Here is a 13,118-nt window from a genome sequence, read left to right on the forward strand (position 1 = left end):
TACATTTTCACTTACAGATACACCAAAGATGAGATGCTAACACTAATTTTTTTCACAGCTGATCTTCTGTGACACTGTGTATAATTTTTATTGACACAAATTGCCCTTAGAATAAGTCAACTTTCTTTTCTCTTGTGGTGCCCTTTTCTTCTACCCTGTGCGTTACCTCATTTCCATCTCATTTGCCCCTATTTTTCCATTCCCACAAGGATATTTGTATCCTTGTTACGTTCTTGATCTTTTGACTCTACGTTCATCCCTCCAGACTTCATCCTATCTGAGTGCATAGCATGCAATCTTTTGCTGTATTTTCTGTTCTGTTCTCACTTACAGCTCTTTTGATACCAGAAGACTAAATCTTCCACACTGGAAACATTAGCACTGTATGTTTCTTTGCAGCCTTTGTCGTACCTGAAGCTGAAGTTGCATTTACAGGTGTCACACCTTAGGAGTGACCATACCAGAGCACTGGAGAAATACAATTTAACGGTTTTGCTTTGCAGTTTTACCTGTTTTGGAGAAGTACAGCATTTTTATACATGCTCTAGCATTTGTGGCAAGCCAGGAGGAACAGGATTAACAACTCTTTTATCCTTTTTACTTTTTCAGGAGTTCTGTTCTTGAATTCAGTGATAGTAATAGCACTTTTTTTTTATTGTCACTTAGAAATACAAGCACTGTCGACACAATTCTACCTCCTATTACTATTACTGAATGTGATCCTTCCTAACCTATAAAGTCTTAAATGCTGTATATATTTAGGTGTTTTGAGAATCACTTAAAATGTATTGCTCTAATCTGGATGACAGAGTTTGTTTATTAGCAGTTCAGAATATAAATTCAACAGCCGACTGTATCAGTCTGACTCCACTGGGGGTTCACCTGCCTCATGTTTTCTACAGCATCATCTGCACAAGCTGTTTACTTCATTTCTTGAATGTAACACTGAACTATACCAAATCCTCCACTTGCATAAGAGATCTTTGTCATACCTCTTTAAGTGAATGTAAAAATGGCAACACAAAAATAATCTCATGCAAGTTTTTTACATGTAATTCCATGTTTACAATGTCAACATGCAAATATATTTATTGTACCTAAAATATGTGAATAAAACTTTATTTTCCTCATGATTGCTTTGTTGTCTTTTGATGTGCAATTTAAACTTAAAACTTGCCAGGAAAAGAGCTACACATGCCATATTATTTTACTCTGGTAGCATCCTTGGGCCCCTGCTTTTACATCAGTGCTGTGGTGTAGGGTTCTTTCAGAGCTGTACAAAGGCGTCCCAGACAGAAAAACAAATGACTGAGGACAGGTGATGGTACGCGGGCCTTGTGCTTGCGTGAACAGCTGAAAGGATCTTGAGGCTAACAAGTACCTCATAGCATGAGAATAGGAGAAACATATGCGAGTTTAAAAGCTTTTCTGTTTTTTCAGCTGTACTGACATGTCCAATAAAAGATCTCTGCTTTTAAATACTGCTTATAGTTATGACATAAAGGAGCTCTCAACAAACTCAATATGGTCACCATCAGTTATATTCTGAACGCAATTCTATCAACACAAGTAAAGGTTAATTTCACTGGCATACTATGTATTCAGATAAGAGGTCAGAAAATCTGCCTTTTTGCACTTCGTAGAAGCTTTATAATCTGTTGAAATTATTCACAAAGGAAAGTGTAATAAATCACACTATTACCCTGGTATCACTTGAAGTGGCTACTGGTGATCCAACATACACATTTTCACTGGAGCATTACTAGCATGTCCCATTGTTACTGGGGGTAGATCTCAAGAGAACATCATGACCTGGAAAACAATCTTCCTTTCTAAGAACACACTTAAGATCAGGCATAGCAGTCCATGTGATTTCTAGAAGTTTCTGGTGGTTTCACCTAGCTGGGCATCTGATCTCCACCACAGCCATTCTCTCACTCCCCTTTGAGGAGGGGGAGAAAATATGATGAAAAGGGCTCAAGGGTTGAGATAAGGGCAGGGAGATCCCTCAACAGTTACTGTCATGGGCAAAGCAGCCAACATAGGGACAGTAATGTAATTTAATGACTATTATTAACAAACTAGAGACATGAGAAACTAAAAGCAAAAAACGTTCCCCCATCTACCCTATTCTACATCCTCTCCCCAGGTGACACGGGACTGGGGGCTGCAGTCAGTCCCTGAAGCTTCCTCCCTGCTGCTCCCTCACGGTCCCTCTCTGCCCCTGCTCCACGCGGGGTCCCTCCCACGGGATGCCGTCCTTCTGAACTGAGCCTGTGGGGGCTGCCCACTGGCAGCAGCTCTTCAACAATTGCTCCCACACGGCTCCGTCCCACGGGGTCCATCCCCCAGGAGCAAACTGCTCCAGCACGGGTCCCCCACGGGCAGCAGCTCCCCCCAGACCCCTGCTCCTGCATGGGCTCCTCTCCACAGGCTGCAGCTCCGGCCTGGGGCCTGCTCCTGCGGGGGCTCTCCATGGGCCGCAGCCTCCTCCAGGCCACATCCACCTGCTCCACCGGGGGCTCCTCCACGGGCTGCAGCGTGGAGATCTGCTCCATGTGGGACCCATGGGTGCAGGGGGACAGCCTGCTCCACCAGGGGCCTCTCCACAGGCTGCGGGGAACTCGTGCTGTGTGCCTGGAGCACCTCCCGCCCTCCTGCTGCACTCACCTTGGGGGCTGCTGGGCTGGGTCTCTCACATTTCTCACTCCTCTTCCCCAGCTGCTGTAGCACAGCCTTTTTATCCTTTAAATCTCTCCCAGAGGCCCACCCAGCATCACTCATGACTCAGCTCTGGCCAGCAGCAGGTCCCTTTGGAGCCATCTGGAGCTGGCTCTGCTCTGCCATGGGGCAGCTGCTGGGCTCTGCTCACAGAGGCCACCCCTGCAGCCCCCCTGCTACCAGAACCTTGCCACGTCAACCCAATACACATTTTAAATCTCCCACCAATTAACTTGTTATTTTTTAAGAAACTATGCAGTGTTCATGCAGTAGTGTGTTTTGAGGATTGGAAGGCTAAACCTTCAGCTGGAGGCTGGCAAATGCAAAGTTACAGAGGAAATCAATGGGACTAAAAACTAGCTATTGAAGGGATGGAAAGGGAGTGACCAAGGGAGGAATAAGTAAGCCTTTAAAATCAAATTTTGAGCTGCTGAGTGGAGTAATTCAAAAATTGGTCTTGACTGACCTTAATTAATTTGTAATGATTTGGGCATGAAGAGTTGGGAGCACGCTCACCAAGCGTGCTGGGAGACGCGTCAGGGAGGGCTTGAGGGAGGAGGAGGAGGAGGAGGAGGAGGACTGGAGCATCTTACAGGAATTGGATGAGCTAGAGAATTAGAATAATAAAGATGAGATTAAATTAAATATTGCAAAGTGCAAGAGCATGCACTCTGGTATTAATAAGTAAGGATTTTTGCTGTAAGCTGAGAGTTGCCAAGAGAAAGGAAGAGAAAGAGCAGTGAATTAATTGCAGATAGCTGATCTACAGATGTGGTGAACCATGGGGAGGGGAGGTGAGGAGGTGAAGGCCTTTTCAGGATCAATGTGTCAGGCACTTCCAGAACTGAAGTATCAGTATGTGTATGTGTAGTACGAGGAGTAAGTGCTGGACTTCAAAATACAAAGCAACTCCCTCCCCACTGTCTGAAGTAGAACCCCCCCTGTGCATATTGATTGTAGGGGGATTTTCATTTTTTTATTTATTTTTTATTTTATTTTATTGTTATGTTTTGAATGGCTCAGCTTTCAAAGATTTTCTCCGCTTTTGCTCTATATGTTCTGCCTTTTCAATACCAGGGCTTAAACTACAGAAAACATCCTTACATTTCTTCAATGAGAATTGCCTGGTCACACAGCACCACTGCTCCTTGGTTTCAAGTGTCAATCCTGGTAACTGCGGGATGTATATTACTTATTTTCACCCACCCATGTTCACTGTTTTGCAATGATCACTAAGGAAGGTATGCCTTCATCTGGCAAAAAAAAAAAAGTAGAGGTGCTGACCTGGGAAAGTCATTCTCTGGAGATGTGATCTGCATTGTGGAGACTCTGGAGAGGACACACGATGTAAACATTTCTGATTCTTTTTATTCTAGTGCTATATTCCATTAATTTTTAGTTGCTAATAAACAATCTCTTTTCATGAAATTACTGATAAAAGGACTGTACTTCCACGAGAAAGATTTTATGACAACAGAGCAAGGGTGGCCCATCAGCCTTTTCCAATACTGTTTCCTTGGGTTGCAAACAAATTAGGCTATGCCTTCCAAAAAGGGAAACTTAGGTATTCCCTTACACCATCACACAATCTTTACTTGGAGAAAAGTTAACAAGAAAGGAAGGAGAGCATTTTTGCATTTTTTTCCCTCCTACATGCACCTATGTGGTCAATCAGGTGCACAACACCACGCTCAGTGCCTTGCACATCCTCAGTTAATGGGGATCCCACCCTGCAGGGACTAAGGGCTGTGGAAATAGCTAAGAGCTTAAAATAAAAATCTAAAAGAAAGCTCCTCCATGTGTTTTAATAGTGGCCAAAAGGTGTTCAGGGGGTTGGGATTTCTCTCTGCCCTTATAGCCCTCACCCTGGAGGAGGCTGGGGGCTTTATGTAGTTTATTTGTCTAAGTGAAGATAGATTACAGGGAGTGTGGGCACTCTCTCAAGTATGCAGTGTCTGTTTAGCACTGCACAGAGAAAAGCGGTCCCAGGTCAGGTACTTAGGAGCGTATGATGCAATTTGGGTAATACGTATATTAGTAGTGGTAGTTGGCATCCAGTATTCTGCACACATGCAAAATTAAGTTTACTTATGGCATGATCTAATTGTTTTGGGTTGGTTGGTTGGCTGTTTTTTTTTGTTTTGTTTTGGTTTGGTTTGTTTTTTTTACATCTTTCTGAAATCTCATTTCTTAAGAAAAGTTGATAGAAAATGAGATCCGAAATAACACTTCTTCTGCGTGACCACCATCCGGATCCTTACCGCTTCGTGCTTATATAGGTCTTCAATAAAACAGAGTCTGCTTTGAATTTGCTCTAGGATGGTTGTAATGTTCCCTCACAGGTATTCAGTGGCCCTTAAGTCAGCCTAAGCTTTGTCACTGCATATCATTTGCTTTGCTTTATTATTGCTATTAACGTTGACACTGTTCGCAAACAGTGTCTGGATGCAAAATCTTAGCACTAGGGAAGTAACTGGGACTTGGTCAGTGGAGCCCAGGAACCCCTGGACCATAAAAACAGGTTTTTGCTATTTCACAGCCACTACCAAATGCAATTTCAGCCTGGATTTTTGTGTCACAAAAGCTGTCCTGGAAGCCAAATCCCATTTAACTTAATAAGGTGATAATTTATTGGTATATTCTCCATCTTAAATGCTGCCACAAGCTGGTCCCTCTGCAAAGTGATGCCTCCCAGTTTCTGTTCCTATAAAACTTTCAGGCTGTTTAAGGGTGCTAGTTTATTGGAAGGGGGTCAGGAAAATCCACGGATCACATCAAAATATGGAAGACACAGTTGTTCCCAGGTCTTCCCTGCGCTGCCGTTAATCAGCCGCACCCAGAGGGAGGATGCACTTCTCCTTTAATGGGGGCGAGGAGCAGGAGGAAGGCAATCATCCCTCATCAGCCAGACCCTCAATCACTGCACTTCACACAGCTGGGGGTATGCAACCTCATCTTCATTTGAAAATTTTAGTACCTTTTCTCTTAGCCACCTCCATTTTTTATTTTTTTTTCCTACCCCCTCATAAATTTTTATGATTTTTTTAAGGAGAATTTATGGGCAAAATGGCAGAGAACGCGTGAAATGTAGAACAGCTAAAAGGCTATCATGGTGGTAAATGAGGCTAAATGGTGATATACCACCAGCTGTTTAGAGTTCAGTGATTGAGCCTTACTGTCAAGAAATAATTACCTCCTCTCTGAGAGGTGAAATGGGTTCTCACACTGTGAATGCTGCTGATGAGGGGGCTGTCCTGGGGGAAGGCAGGATCATTTCCAACAGTTTTTTTTTTTTTTTTTTTTTTTTAAAATAAAAAATGTTTAAGCCCTAACAAGCGTCTTGTGCTGAGGCTTTTCTTGTTCGTGGTGATGTCCTTCAGTGACTCAGCACATCTCCAGCCTGGTCCCAGGGAATTCAAACCCTGGTGTTGTAGGGGTGAGCTCAGAGCCAGCGTATTTCTGGCTTTATTTATTAAAACTGGTGAGAGTTTCTCAGCCCCTCTTATTTCAAAGCAGAAACCCTCATCTTTCTTGCTGCAAAGAGGTGCATTAGAATCTGAGATCTTCTTTTGTGATCAGTTGTGAGGGACAAATACCAGTTCTGTGTGTTTGTGAGCTGGAGATGGTGAATAACCTGCCTTGGATCTGGGAGGAATGGACCTGCAGTGTTCCTATGCAAAACCTGCATCCTTGCAGACAACTCAGAAACCAGATACCTGTAATAATAATAATAAAGATTAAAAAAAAAAAAAAAATGTTTTGAGCATACAATAAGCCTGAAATGTGACACAGAAAAAAAACAGGATGAGGGCTTGAATTCTATTTCATCCCTAGCAGGGATCTGCTGCTAACACCCCTGCCCTCTGTTACCCACAGAGTAGAGCAGGTGAGACATCACGCTCCTGCCTCCAGGCTCTCCGACCCCATCTCCATACTGAAGTGAAGTTAAACTGAAGTAGAAAATAGAACAGAAAAGCAAAACAGGATGATAGTAACATTACTTGTTCTAAAGTGCAACCCAACAGCCAGCAAGTGTCAGGTTCCAGGGCTTCAGCACAGGGCACATCCACACAGAGCCCGGTCACATCCTCGGAGCAGCCACACGTCTCCGGATCTGCTCATTTTTATTTGCTGGGAAAAGGAAGGGTTAAGAAAAACTGAGAGCTGTCACACGCTCACTTTTACCTGTCCTCCGCTTCAGCAAATTGGGGTAATTTGGGCAGAGAAATATTTGTTTTATCCAAAGAGCACACCCTAAAAGTACATCAAAAGAACAAATACAAACACCCCCCCAAAAAATAACACACGCACACAAAAAAAACCAACAACCCTCCCCCTCACCAATGAAAATAAAATAAAAATAAAATAACAAATAAAATAAATAAATAAATAAATAATAATAAATAACCCCAACAGAAGAAAACAACCAACCACCAAAGGACTTTTGTCCTTCCATCCATCCTCAGTGCCATGTGAAAACATGGTCAGGGTATGGGCCACGATGCACCAAAAAAAACCAGCTGGGGGGAACCACAGGTCCCAGTTCTTGCCGTGCTCAGGAGCTGGATTTGATGATCCTTATGGGTCCCTTCCAACTCAGAATATTCTATGATTCTAAATACCCCCTCCAGGAGCCGACACGGACCCCAGCCTTCCACAGGCTCTTCCTGTCCATGGGGCCAGAGTCTTGGAAGCGAGGTTTTTGAAATGTCAAAAATCTGAAAGCAAATAAAAATAAATAAATAAATAAATAAATAAATAAATAAATAAATAAATAAATAAAACAAGATGCCAATATTCAGATCTCTTGGGTTTTCAGAGGGGTGGATCGGCCAGCAGAAGGGACAGCAACCTGACCCAGTGGGCTCCCCATGAAATGAAGGTGATGTTTCATTAGGAGATATTTGGTTTGGCTTCCTGAGTGAAGACGTGAAGTTAGTAGTGACAAAAACAAACAAACAAACAAACAAACAAACAAAAAACCAACATGAAAGGCAAACTTCACAGAAGCCTTATTTTTTTTTCTCTTTTTTTTTTTTTTTTTTTTTTTTTTGCACACTACATTGTGTTGGTGAGTGCATCTTAAAGGACGATGTGCCTGCGTGAGAGGCAGAGCTCATGACTGCTTCCAGCTCTCTGAAAGCTACTCAGAAAGGTGATTTTTTGGCCCTGGTTGCAAGGACTCATGCCGGGCATGATGGTACAAGGGCTTTTCGTCTTCCTGAACCTCGTAAAGTTAAATAATTAAGTCTAGTGTACGTCCTTCAGCCACACCTTTGCCCATCCCCAGGCCATCCACTAGTGATGCAATTCCCACCGACGCAGGGAGAAATTCTCCCCCAGGGACAGCCCCGACCCACCCCTTGCTGAGCTTTCTGCCCCCTTTGTGCTGCTTCCCCGAAGCGCTGGGGTGGGTCTCTGTGACCCTAGAAGAGCCTGAGCCCCCCCTTAATCCACTTCATACTTAAAAACTCACATATTTGCCTTACCCATCATCCTTTTCTTTTTTTCTACAAGTTTTCTTGCTGGAGGGCAGCAGGGCAGGGAGAAGCAGGAGGGTGCTGAGATGCTGAAGATGTTTTGCACCAGACCAAAAGATGCCAGGAGAGGAGTAAGGACAAGGGACGGAGGGGCTGCCGGCCAGGCACGGCCCTGCCAGTGGCTTTAGGCTGCTGCTGTTTATACCAAGCAGCCCAGAATATTCTCTGGGAGCCAGTTTTAACATGCTGTTTTGGAAAGGGCACAATAAAATCCTTAGGTCGAGCTGCCTGAGCCAGAGGTGTAGCCAGGCTTGAAATCCATTAACAGGAACCAATTCCAAGGGGGTTGCGTGTGTGTATATATATGTGTATACATATACATATATTTATATATTCAGCCTGGCATAGGTGACCCAGCAAAAAACCTTTAGACAGAAGCATAAGGAACATACAAGGAAGCAAACAGAGCTGGAGACAAGACCTCCGTGCAGCCAGGTCTCTGCAGCAGGGTGGCCCCACAGAGCCAAGTGGGGCCCCTGGTGGGGACCAGGGCAGCTTGGAATGGGGTGGTTCAGCTCTCCCCATCCCGCTGCACAGCCACCGGGTCGCCCTCCCTGTCCCCATCCTTGTTTTATGAAGACGGATGGAGTGTGAACCCAGTCCCCTTATAAGTAAACCCGCCTCCCCTCCTGTTTTTATATCATCTCAAGTTTTTTTTTTTTATCAGCGGCAAGCATCAGCCCTGACATTTCAGCAGAGGGAAAGGAAGGACTCCAACTGGTTTCAGCAGCAGTACAGGTGGACCCGGGCTGGATGAGCCCCTAGAGGCACTGGTTGAGGGGAGGAGAAACATCTCCCGTCAGTTCAGCCTGCTGGAGGTGCAGGGGTGCGAGAAAACCCATCACCCGTCTCCCTCCCCTCCTCAGGTGGGAAGCAAGGCAGCAGACACAGACAATAAACCCCAGACAACAAACCCCAGACCCCAACAAGCCCACTGAGGCCACTTTTTCCCCGTTTGGCAGAGCTGAAGACTCCAGGGTCCTGCCTCTGTGCTGTTCGCAGGCGATATGTCGGCAGGTGGTGCTCGGGGGCCGGGTGAGCGGCCCCACAGCCAGCGCGGTGCTGGCCTAACCTGGAAAAAGTTCTCTGGTGTCAGTGGAAAGGGGCACGGAGCCCGCAGCATGGGCTCTGGTAGGCTGGCTGCTGTTTAAATTAGCTTCATTACGCACTTAATTAAAGGAAGAGATTCGAGCGCTATTTAGCAGTGTTTTAGGGGGTATTAATTTCAAGGCTAAGGGCACCTGGAGATTAAATGAATTAACTCACAGCTGAATCAGGTTAATTGTCATTTTCTTTACCTAGAGTGAAGTTGAAAGGGGAAGTTTTTGATTCAATAATTGTATGCATATTAAAGAAGAGCAGATTCCTAACATGAAAGAAGCCCATCCAGATAACCCAAGCACGGGTTGGGGCTGAGTTTTGGGGCTCTGGTTCCAGGTTTTGCAGGCAGAGAGGGTGGTAGCAGGGCCCAGCAGACGGAGCCGAGCCCCCCCCAGCTCTCCCCCTGGCATTTTAATGGTTTTGGGGTGCCCGTTTTGGCAGTGCTTGAACCTGCCTGGGCACAGCCACACCAGGGGATGGGTGTCTGTCCGTCTCGTACCTCTGCTTCTATACCCATAGGGTGGGCTTGTCAAACAATCTGTTCAGACATAAGAGTGTAAGTTAACACTACTTTAAATAAACAAGTAATTAGCTATAGAGATAGCTGTACACCTGGTGGATTTCCTGGGGAGACATAATTTATTGTCAACAGCTTATTTTTGCACCATTGGTGTAGCTGTCTACTGCTAACGTGTATGAAAGCTTTCATCTTTCAGAGCTCACAACACCCAGCATCCCTTCCGACCTCCTGTCATCATCACATCATCCTAATCCTGAGCAAGAGCACCAAGAAACTTAAAAACCCTCCCTTCCCATGTGTAAGTCCTGCTGCCCAAAGCGTTCCCTCAAACCCTGTTGGAAATACCTCCCCTGTTACAACCAGCATCGTGTTAGCTTTTTGCATGGTCATGTCACATTCCCGACTGTAACATGGGGGTGGCTAGGGCAAGTAGGACTCCTTTCCTCTCTTTTTTCTCCAGTACATGATAGGAATAACTGTTTTTACTCATTAAGTGCACAAGGAGCACTTCTTACTATTCTTTTTTATGTCATTTCTATTATTTTAGTCAAGGTCACCTCTTTGCTCCTGCTCAATATTTTGGTCATCTTTATTGCTGATGGCAACTCTTATCTTGTCACCCAGCACAGGGCACACCTCAATTTCTTCCAGGGGTATTAAAATAGACCCATGAAAGGATCAATGCTTGATGAAAACCATTTATCTCCTCCTTCCATTTTCACCGTGAGCCCCTATCAACCAGCCTACAGCTCTCACACTTGTTTCCATCTTCTCTGGCTTAGGTAGCATATACTAATGAGACATCATTGCAAATACTTCTTAAATCAATTGTTCTGTCTAAAAATAAAATAAAATTGCTTACAGTATCAAAGAACTATTCTGCATTAACCTGACCCAATCAATCGGGTACTATATATCTCGTTTTTTCTTTGGCTCTTAATCTTTGATCATTCTTTTATCTAAAAGTTGTTTTATTTTCTTGTGCAATACTGGGATCGAGACCTCTGTGATAGCTCAGGCCCCTTTCTCCATATTGAAAATTTGAGCTTCCACCTTTGCAGTTGGCCAGTCAGATGCCAATGCAGCCAATCTGATGGACGTGTTTAAATTCCTCCTTCCTGGACAGGCCGTCTCACTTGCTGGTTCCCTCCTGCTCTTGGATAGAGAACAGAAATGCTTCATGTTTTCACTGCCTTAAAGAACAGACTTCATCTCCGTGGTAGACGCGGTCATTTCCAGACCATACCCATATTATCATTAGCCATTTTTCTTGTTCTCCCACATTCAGCATCAGCATCCTACTGAAAACCATGGCAAGGCACTTCTTAAGCCATGCCCCAGTTACTTTGAATCCATACCCCTCCTCTCTGCAGAACAAGTGCAATTATTCTTGCACAGCTTCACCTTTATCAGGATGTTCCAAGAACCTTTAGCTTTTTTCCTATGCAAAGCAAAGCCATAAAACCTGACTTTTGGCAACTTTCCTTTCACAACCTCCAAAAAGACCGGGGTCTTTGCTGCTCGGTTCTTGCCATTTTGTTCCTGGGAGTGCAATCTGCTTACCTTAGTGTCTGGTTTTGCTTTTTGCAAGAGTGCCTGAAGAGGGCTAAAAACATATTTTCAACACTTGATGATATCACAAAATTGGCTAAAATGCAGACACAGCCCAGGAAGGTATAACCCATAGTTTCAAAACCTCCACAAGGCTTCAGAGGATGTGTTAAGGCAACAACACATGAGGATATCATCATCCCAAAGAGTACAGGGGGTTGTTTGTAGACCTTTTTTTTTTTTTTTTTGGCTCCCCAGATCTGTTTGGAGCTTGCATGGCCCTGCTGGAGCCAGGGGGCTGTGTGTTGGTACCAGTTTGTGACCTGATCCACATGGAATTCCCTGCCTGGTGATCTGGGACAAGGACTTTTACCAGTCCTTCCTCTGGCACCCAGCCTCCCTGCTCCCATGTTTCAAAATCTCTCAGAGCAGAGAAAATTAAGCTCTGCTTAGTGTTTCAGCAGGTCAGTGGGAGCACATTGCTCATTGCTCATTTCTCCAGGCTCTTTGAGTCATTTCTTTTCCTGTATTCCACGGTAGCTTTCATTCCCAATAAATCTGGTGGGACCTTTTTTGAGGAACAGGTCATCAAGCCTACTTTCCTTAGGAAAACTTGCCTTCAGACAACTTTGAATATTTTTTTTTAAATATGAAACACCATCGAGTTGCATTTCCTTCAAAAGAGGACCAGAGTGACCTACCATCCCGTAGATAGACTAAACTGGGTTGGCTGGATTCCAGGCAGCTGCTTCATACTTCGCTGTAGCTCCCAGCATCATAGAATGTAAATGTTCCACTGTGCTACTTCTTGTTCATCTCCCGATGCCAACTTCAACTGTGCAAACTTTACCAGGAAATAAATACAGGGCCATTTTAAGCTCAAGGATTTTTTTTTTTTTTTTTTTTTTTAAATTTTTACCTCCTGGTCTTCTAAATTTCAGGTTCTTCTTAATATTATTTCTGCAAATGCTGAAAGCTGGAAGCTAACTTGGAAAAAAAAATAGCAGCATAATCTGAAATTCTCATGCAATCACACGGTTCACACAGTCAGAGATGTAAAAATGCCTGGAAGTATTTGGATATTCAAAACAAAAATAACAAAGAGATTTAGTTAAAATACTCTGAAAAGCCCAAATATTATGCCATTGTTTTCTGAGAAGTTCTGTCATCAAGATGATATTCCAGCAGCTTGAGACAGATGAGATTTCTAAAGGGGATTTCTAATTTGTATTTGTTTTTAATTTGGGGTTTGGATCACACCAACAGCAGCAATTTGTTTTGTTGTGTATTTATGGCTGCACATGTTTAAAATGGTAAATCTGCACTGACCTATTAGACCACAAAAGTGAAACCAGCTTCTGTATTCTCATTCCTTAGCTGGAAGAATAAACCCGCAGCATGCATGTATAAAATAAATTATATTTTTACAGCTTTCAGGTTTGGGACTCAAAGGCTGTGCAAGTACTTCAGATTATCACAGTTCTGGCTCTGAAAATCAGGAAATGGTTCTTTACCAGAAAGGGGATGTTTCGAGACAAAATGTGGTTTTCTAGCTATTGCCTGTCATTAAAATGATATCATTTTAAACACGATTAAAATAAAATGTAGAAGGAGATTAATAAAATGTGCAAGTGTCTTTCTTTGGGAAAGAAATGAAACAAAATACAGAAAGATGATGTTTTGAT

The sequence above is a fragment of the Oxyura jamaicensis genome, chromosome 2, assembly GCF_011077185.1.
Source record: "Oxyura jamaicensis isolate SHBP4307 breed ruddy duck chromosome 2, BPBGC_Ojam_1.0, whole genome shotgun sequence".
Lineage (NCBI taxonomy): Eukaryota > Metazoa > Chordata > Aves > Anseriformes > Anatidae > Oxyura > Oxyura jamaicensis.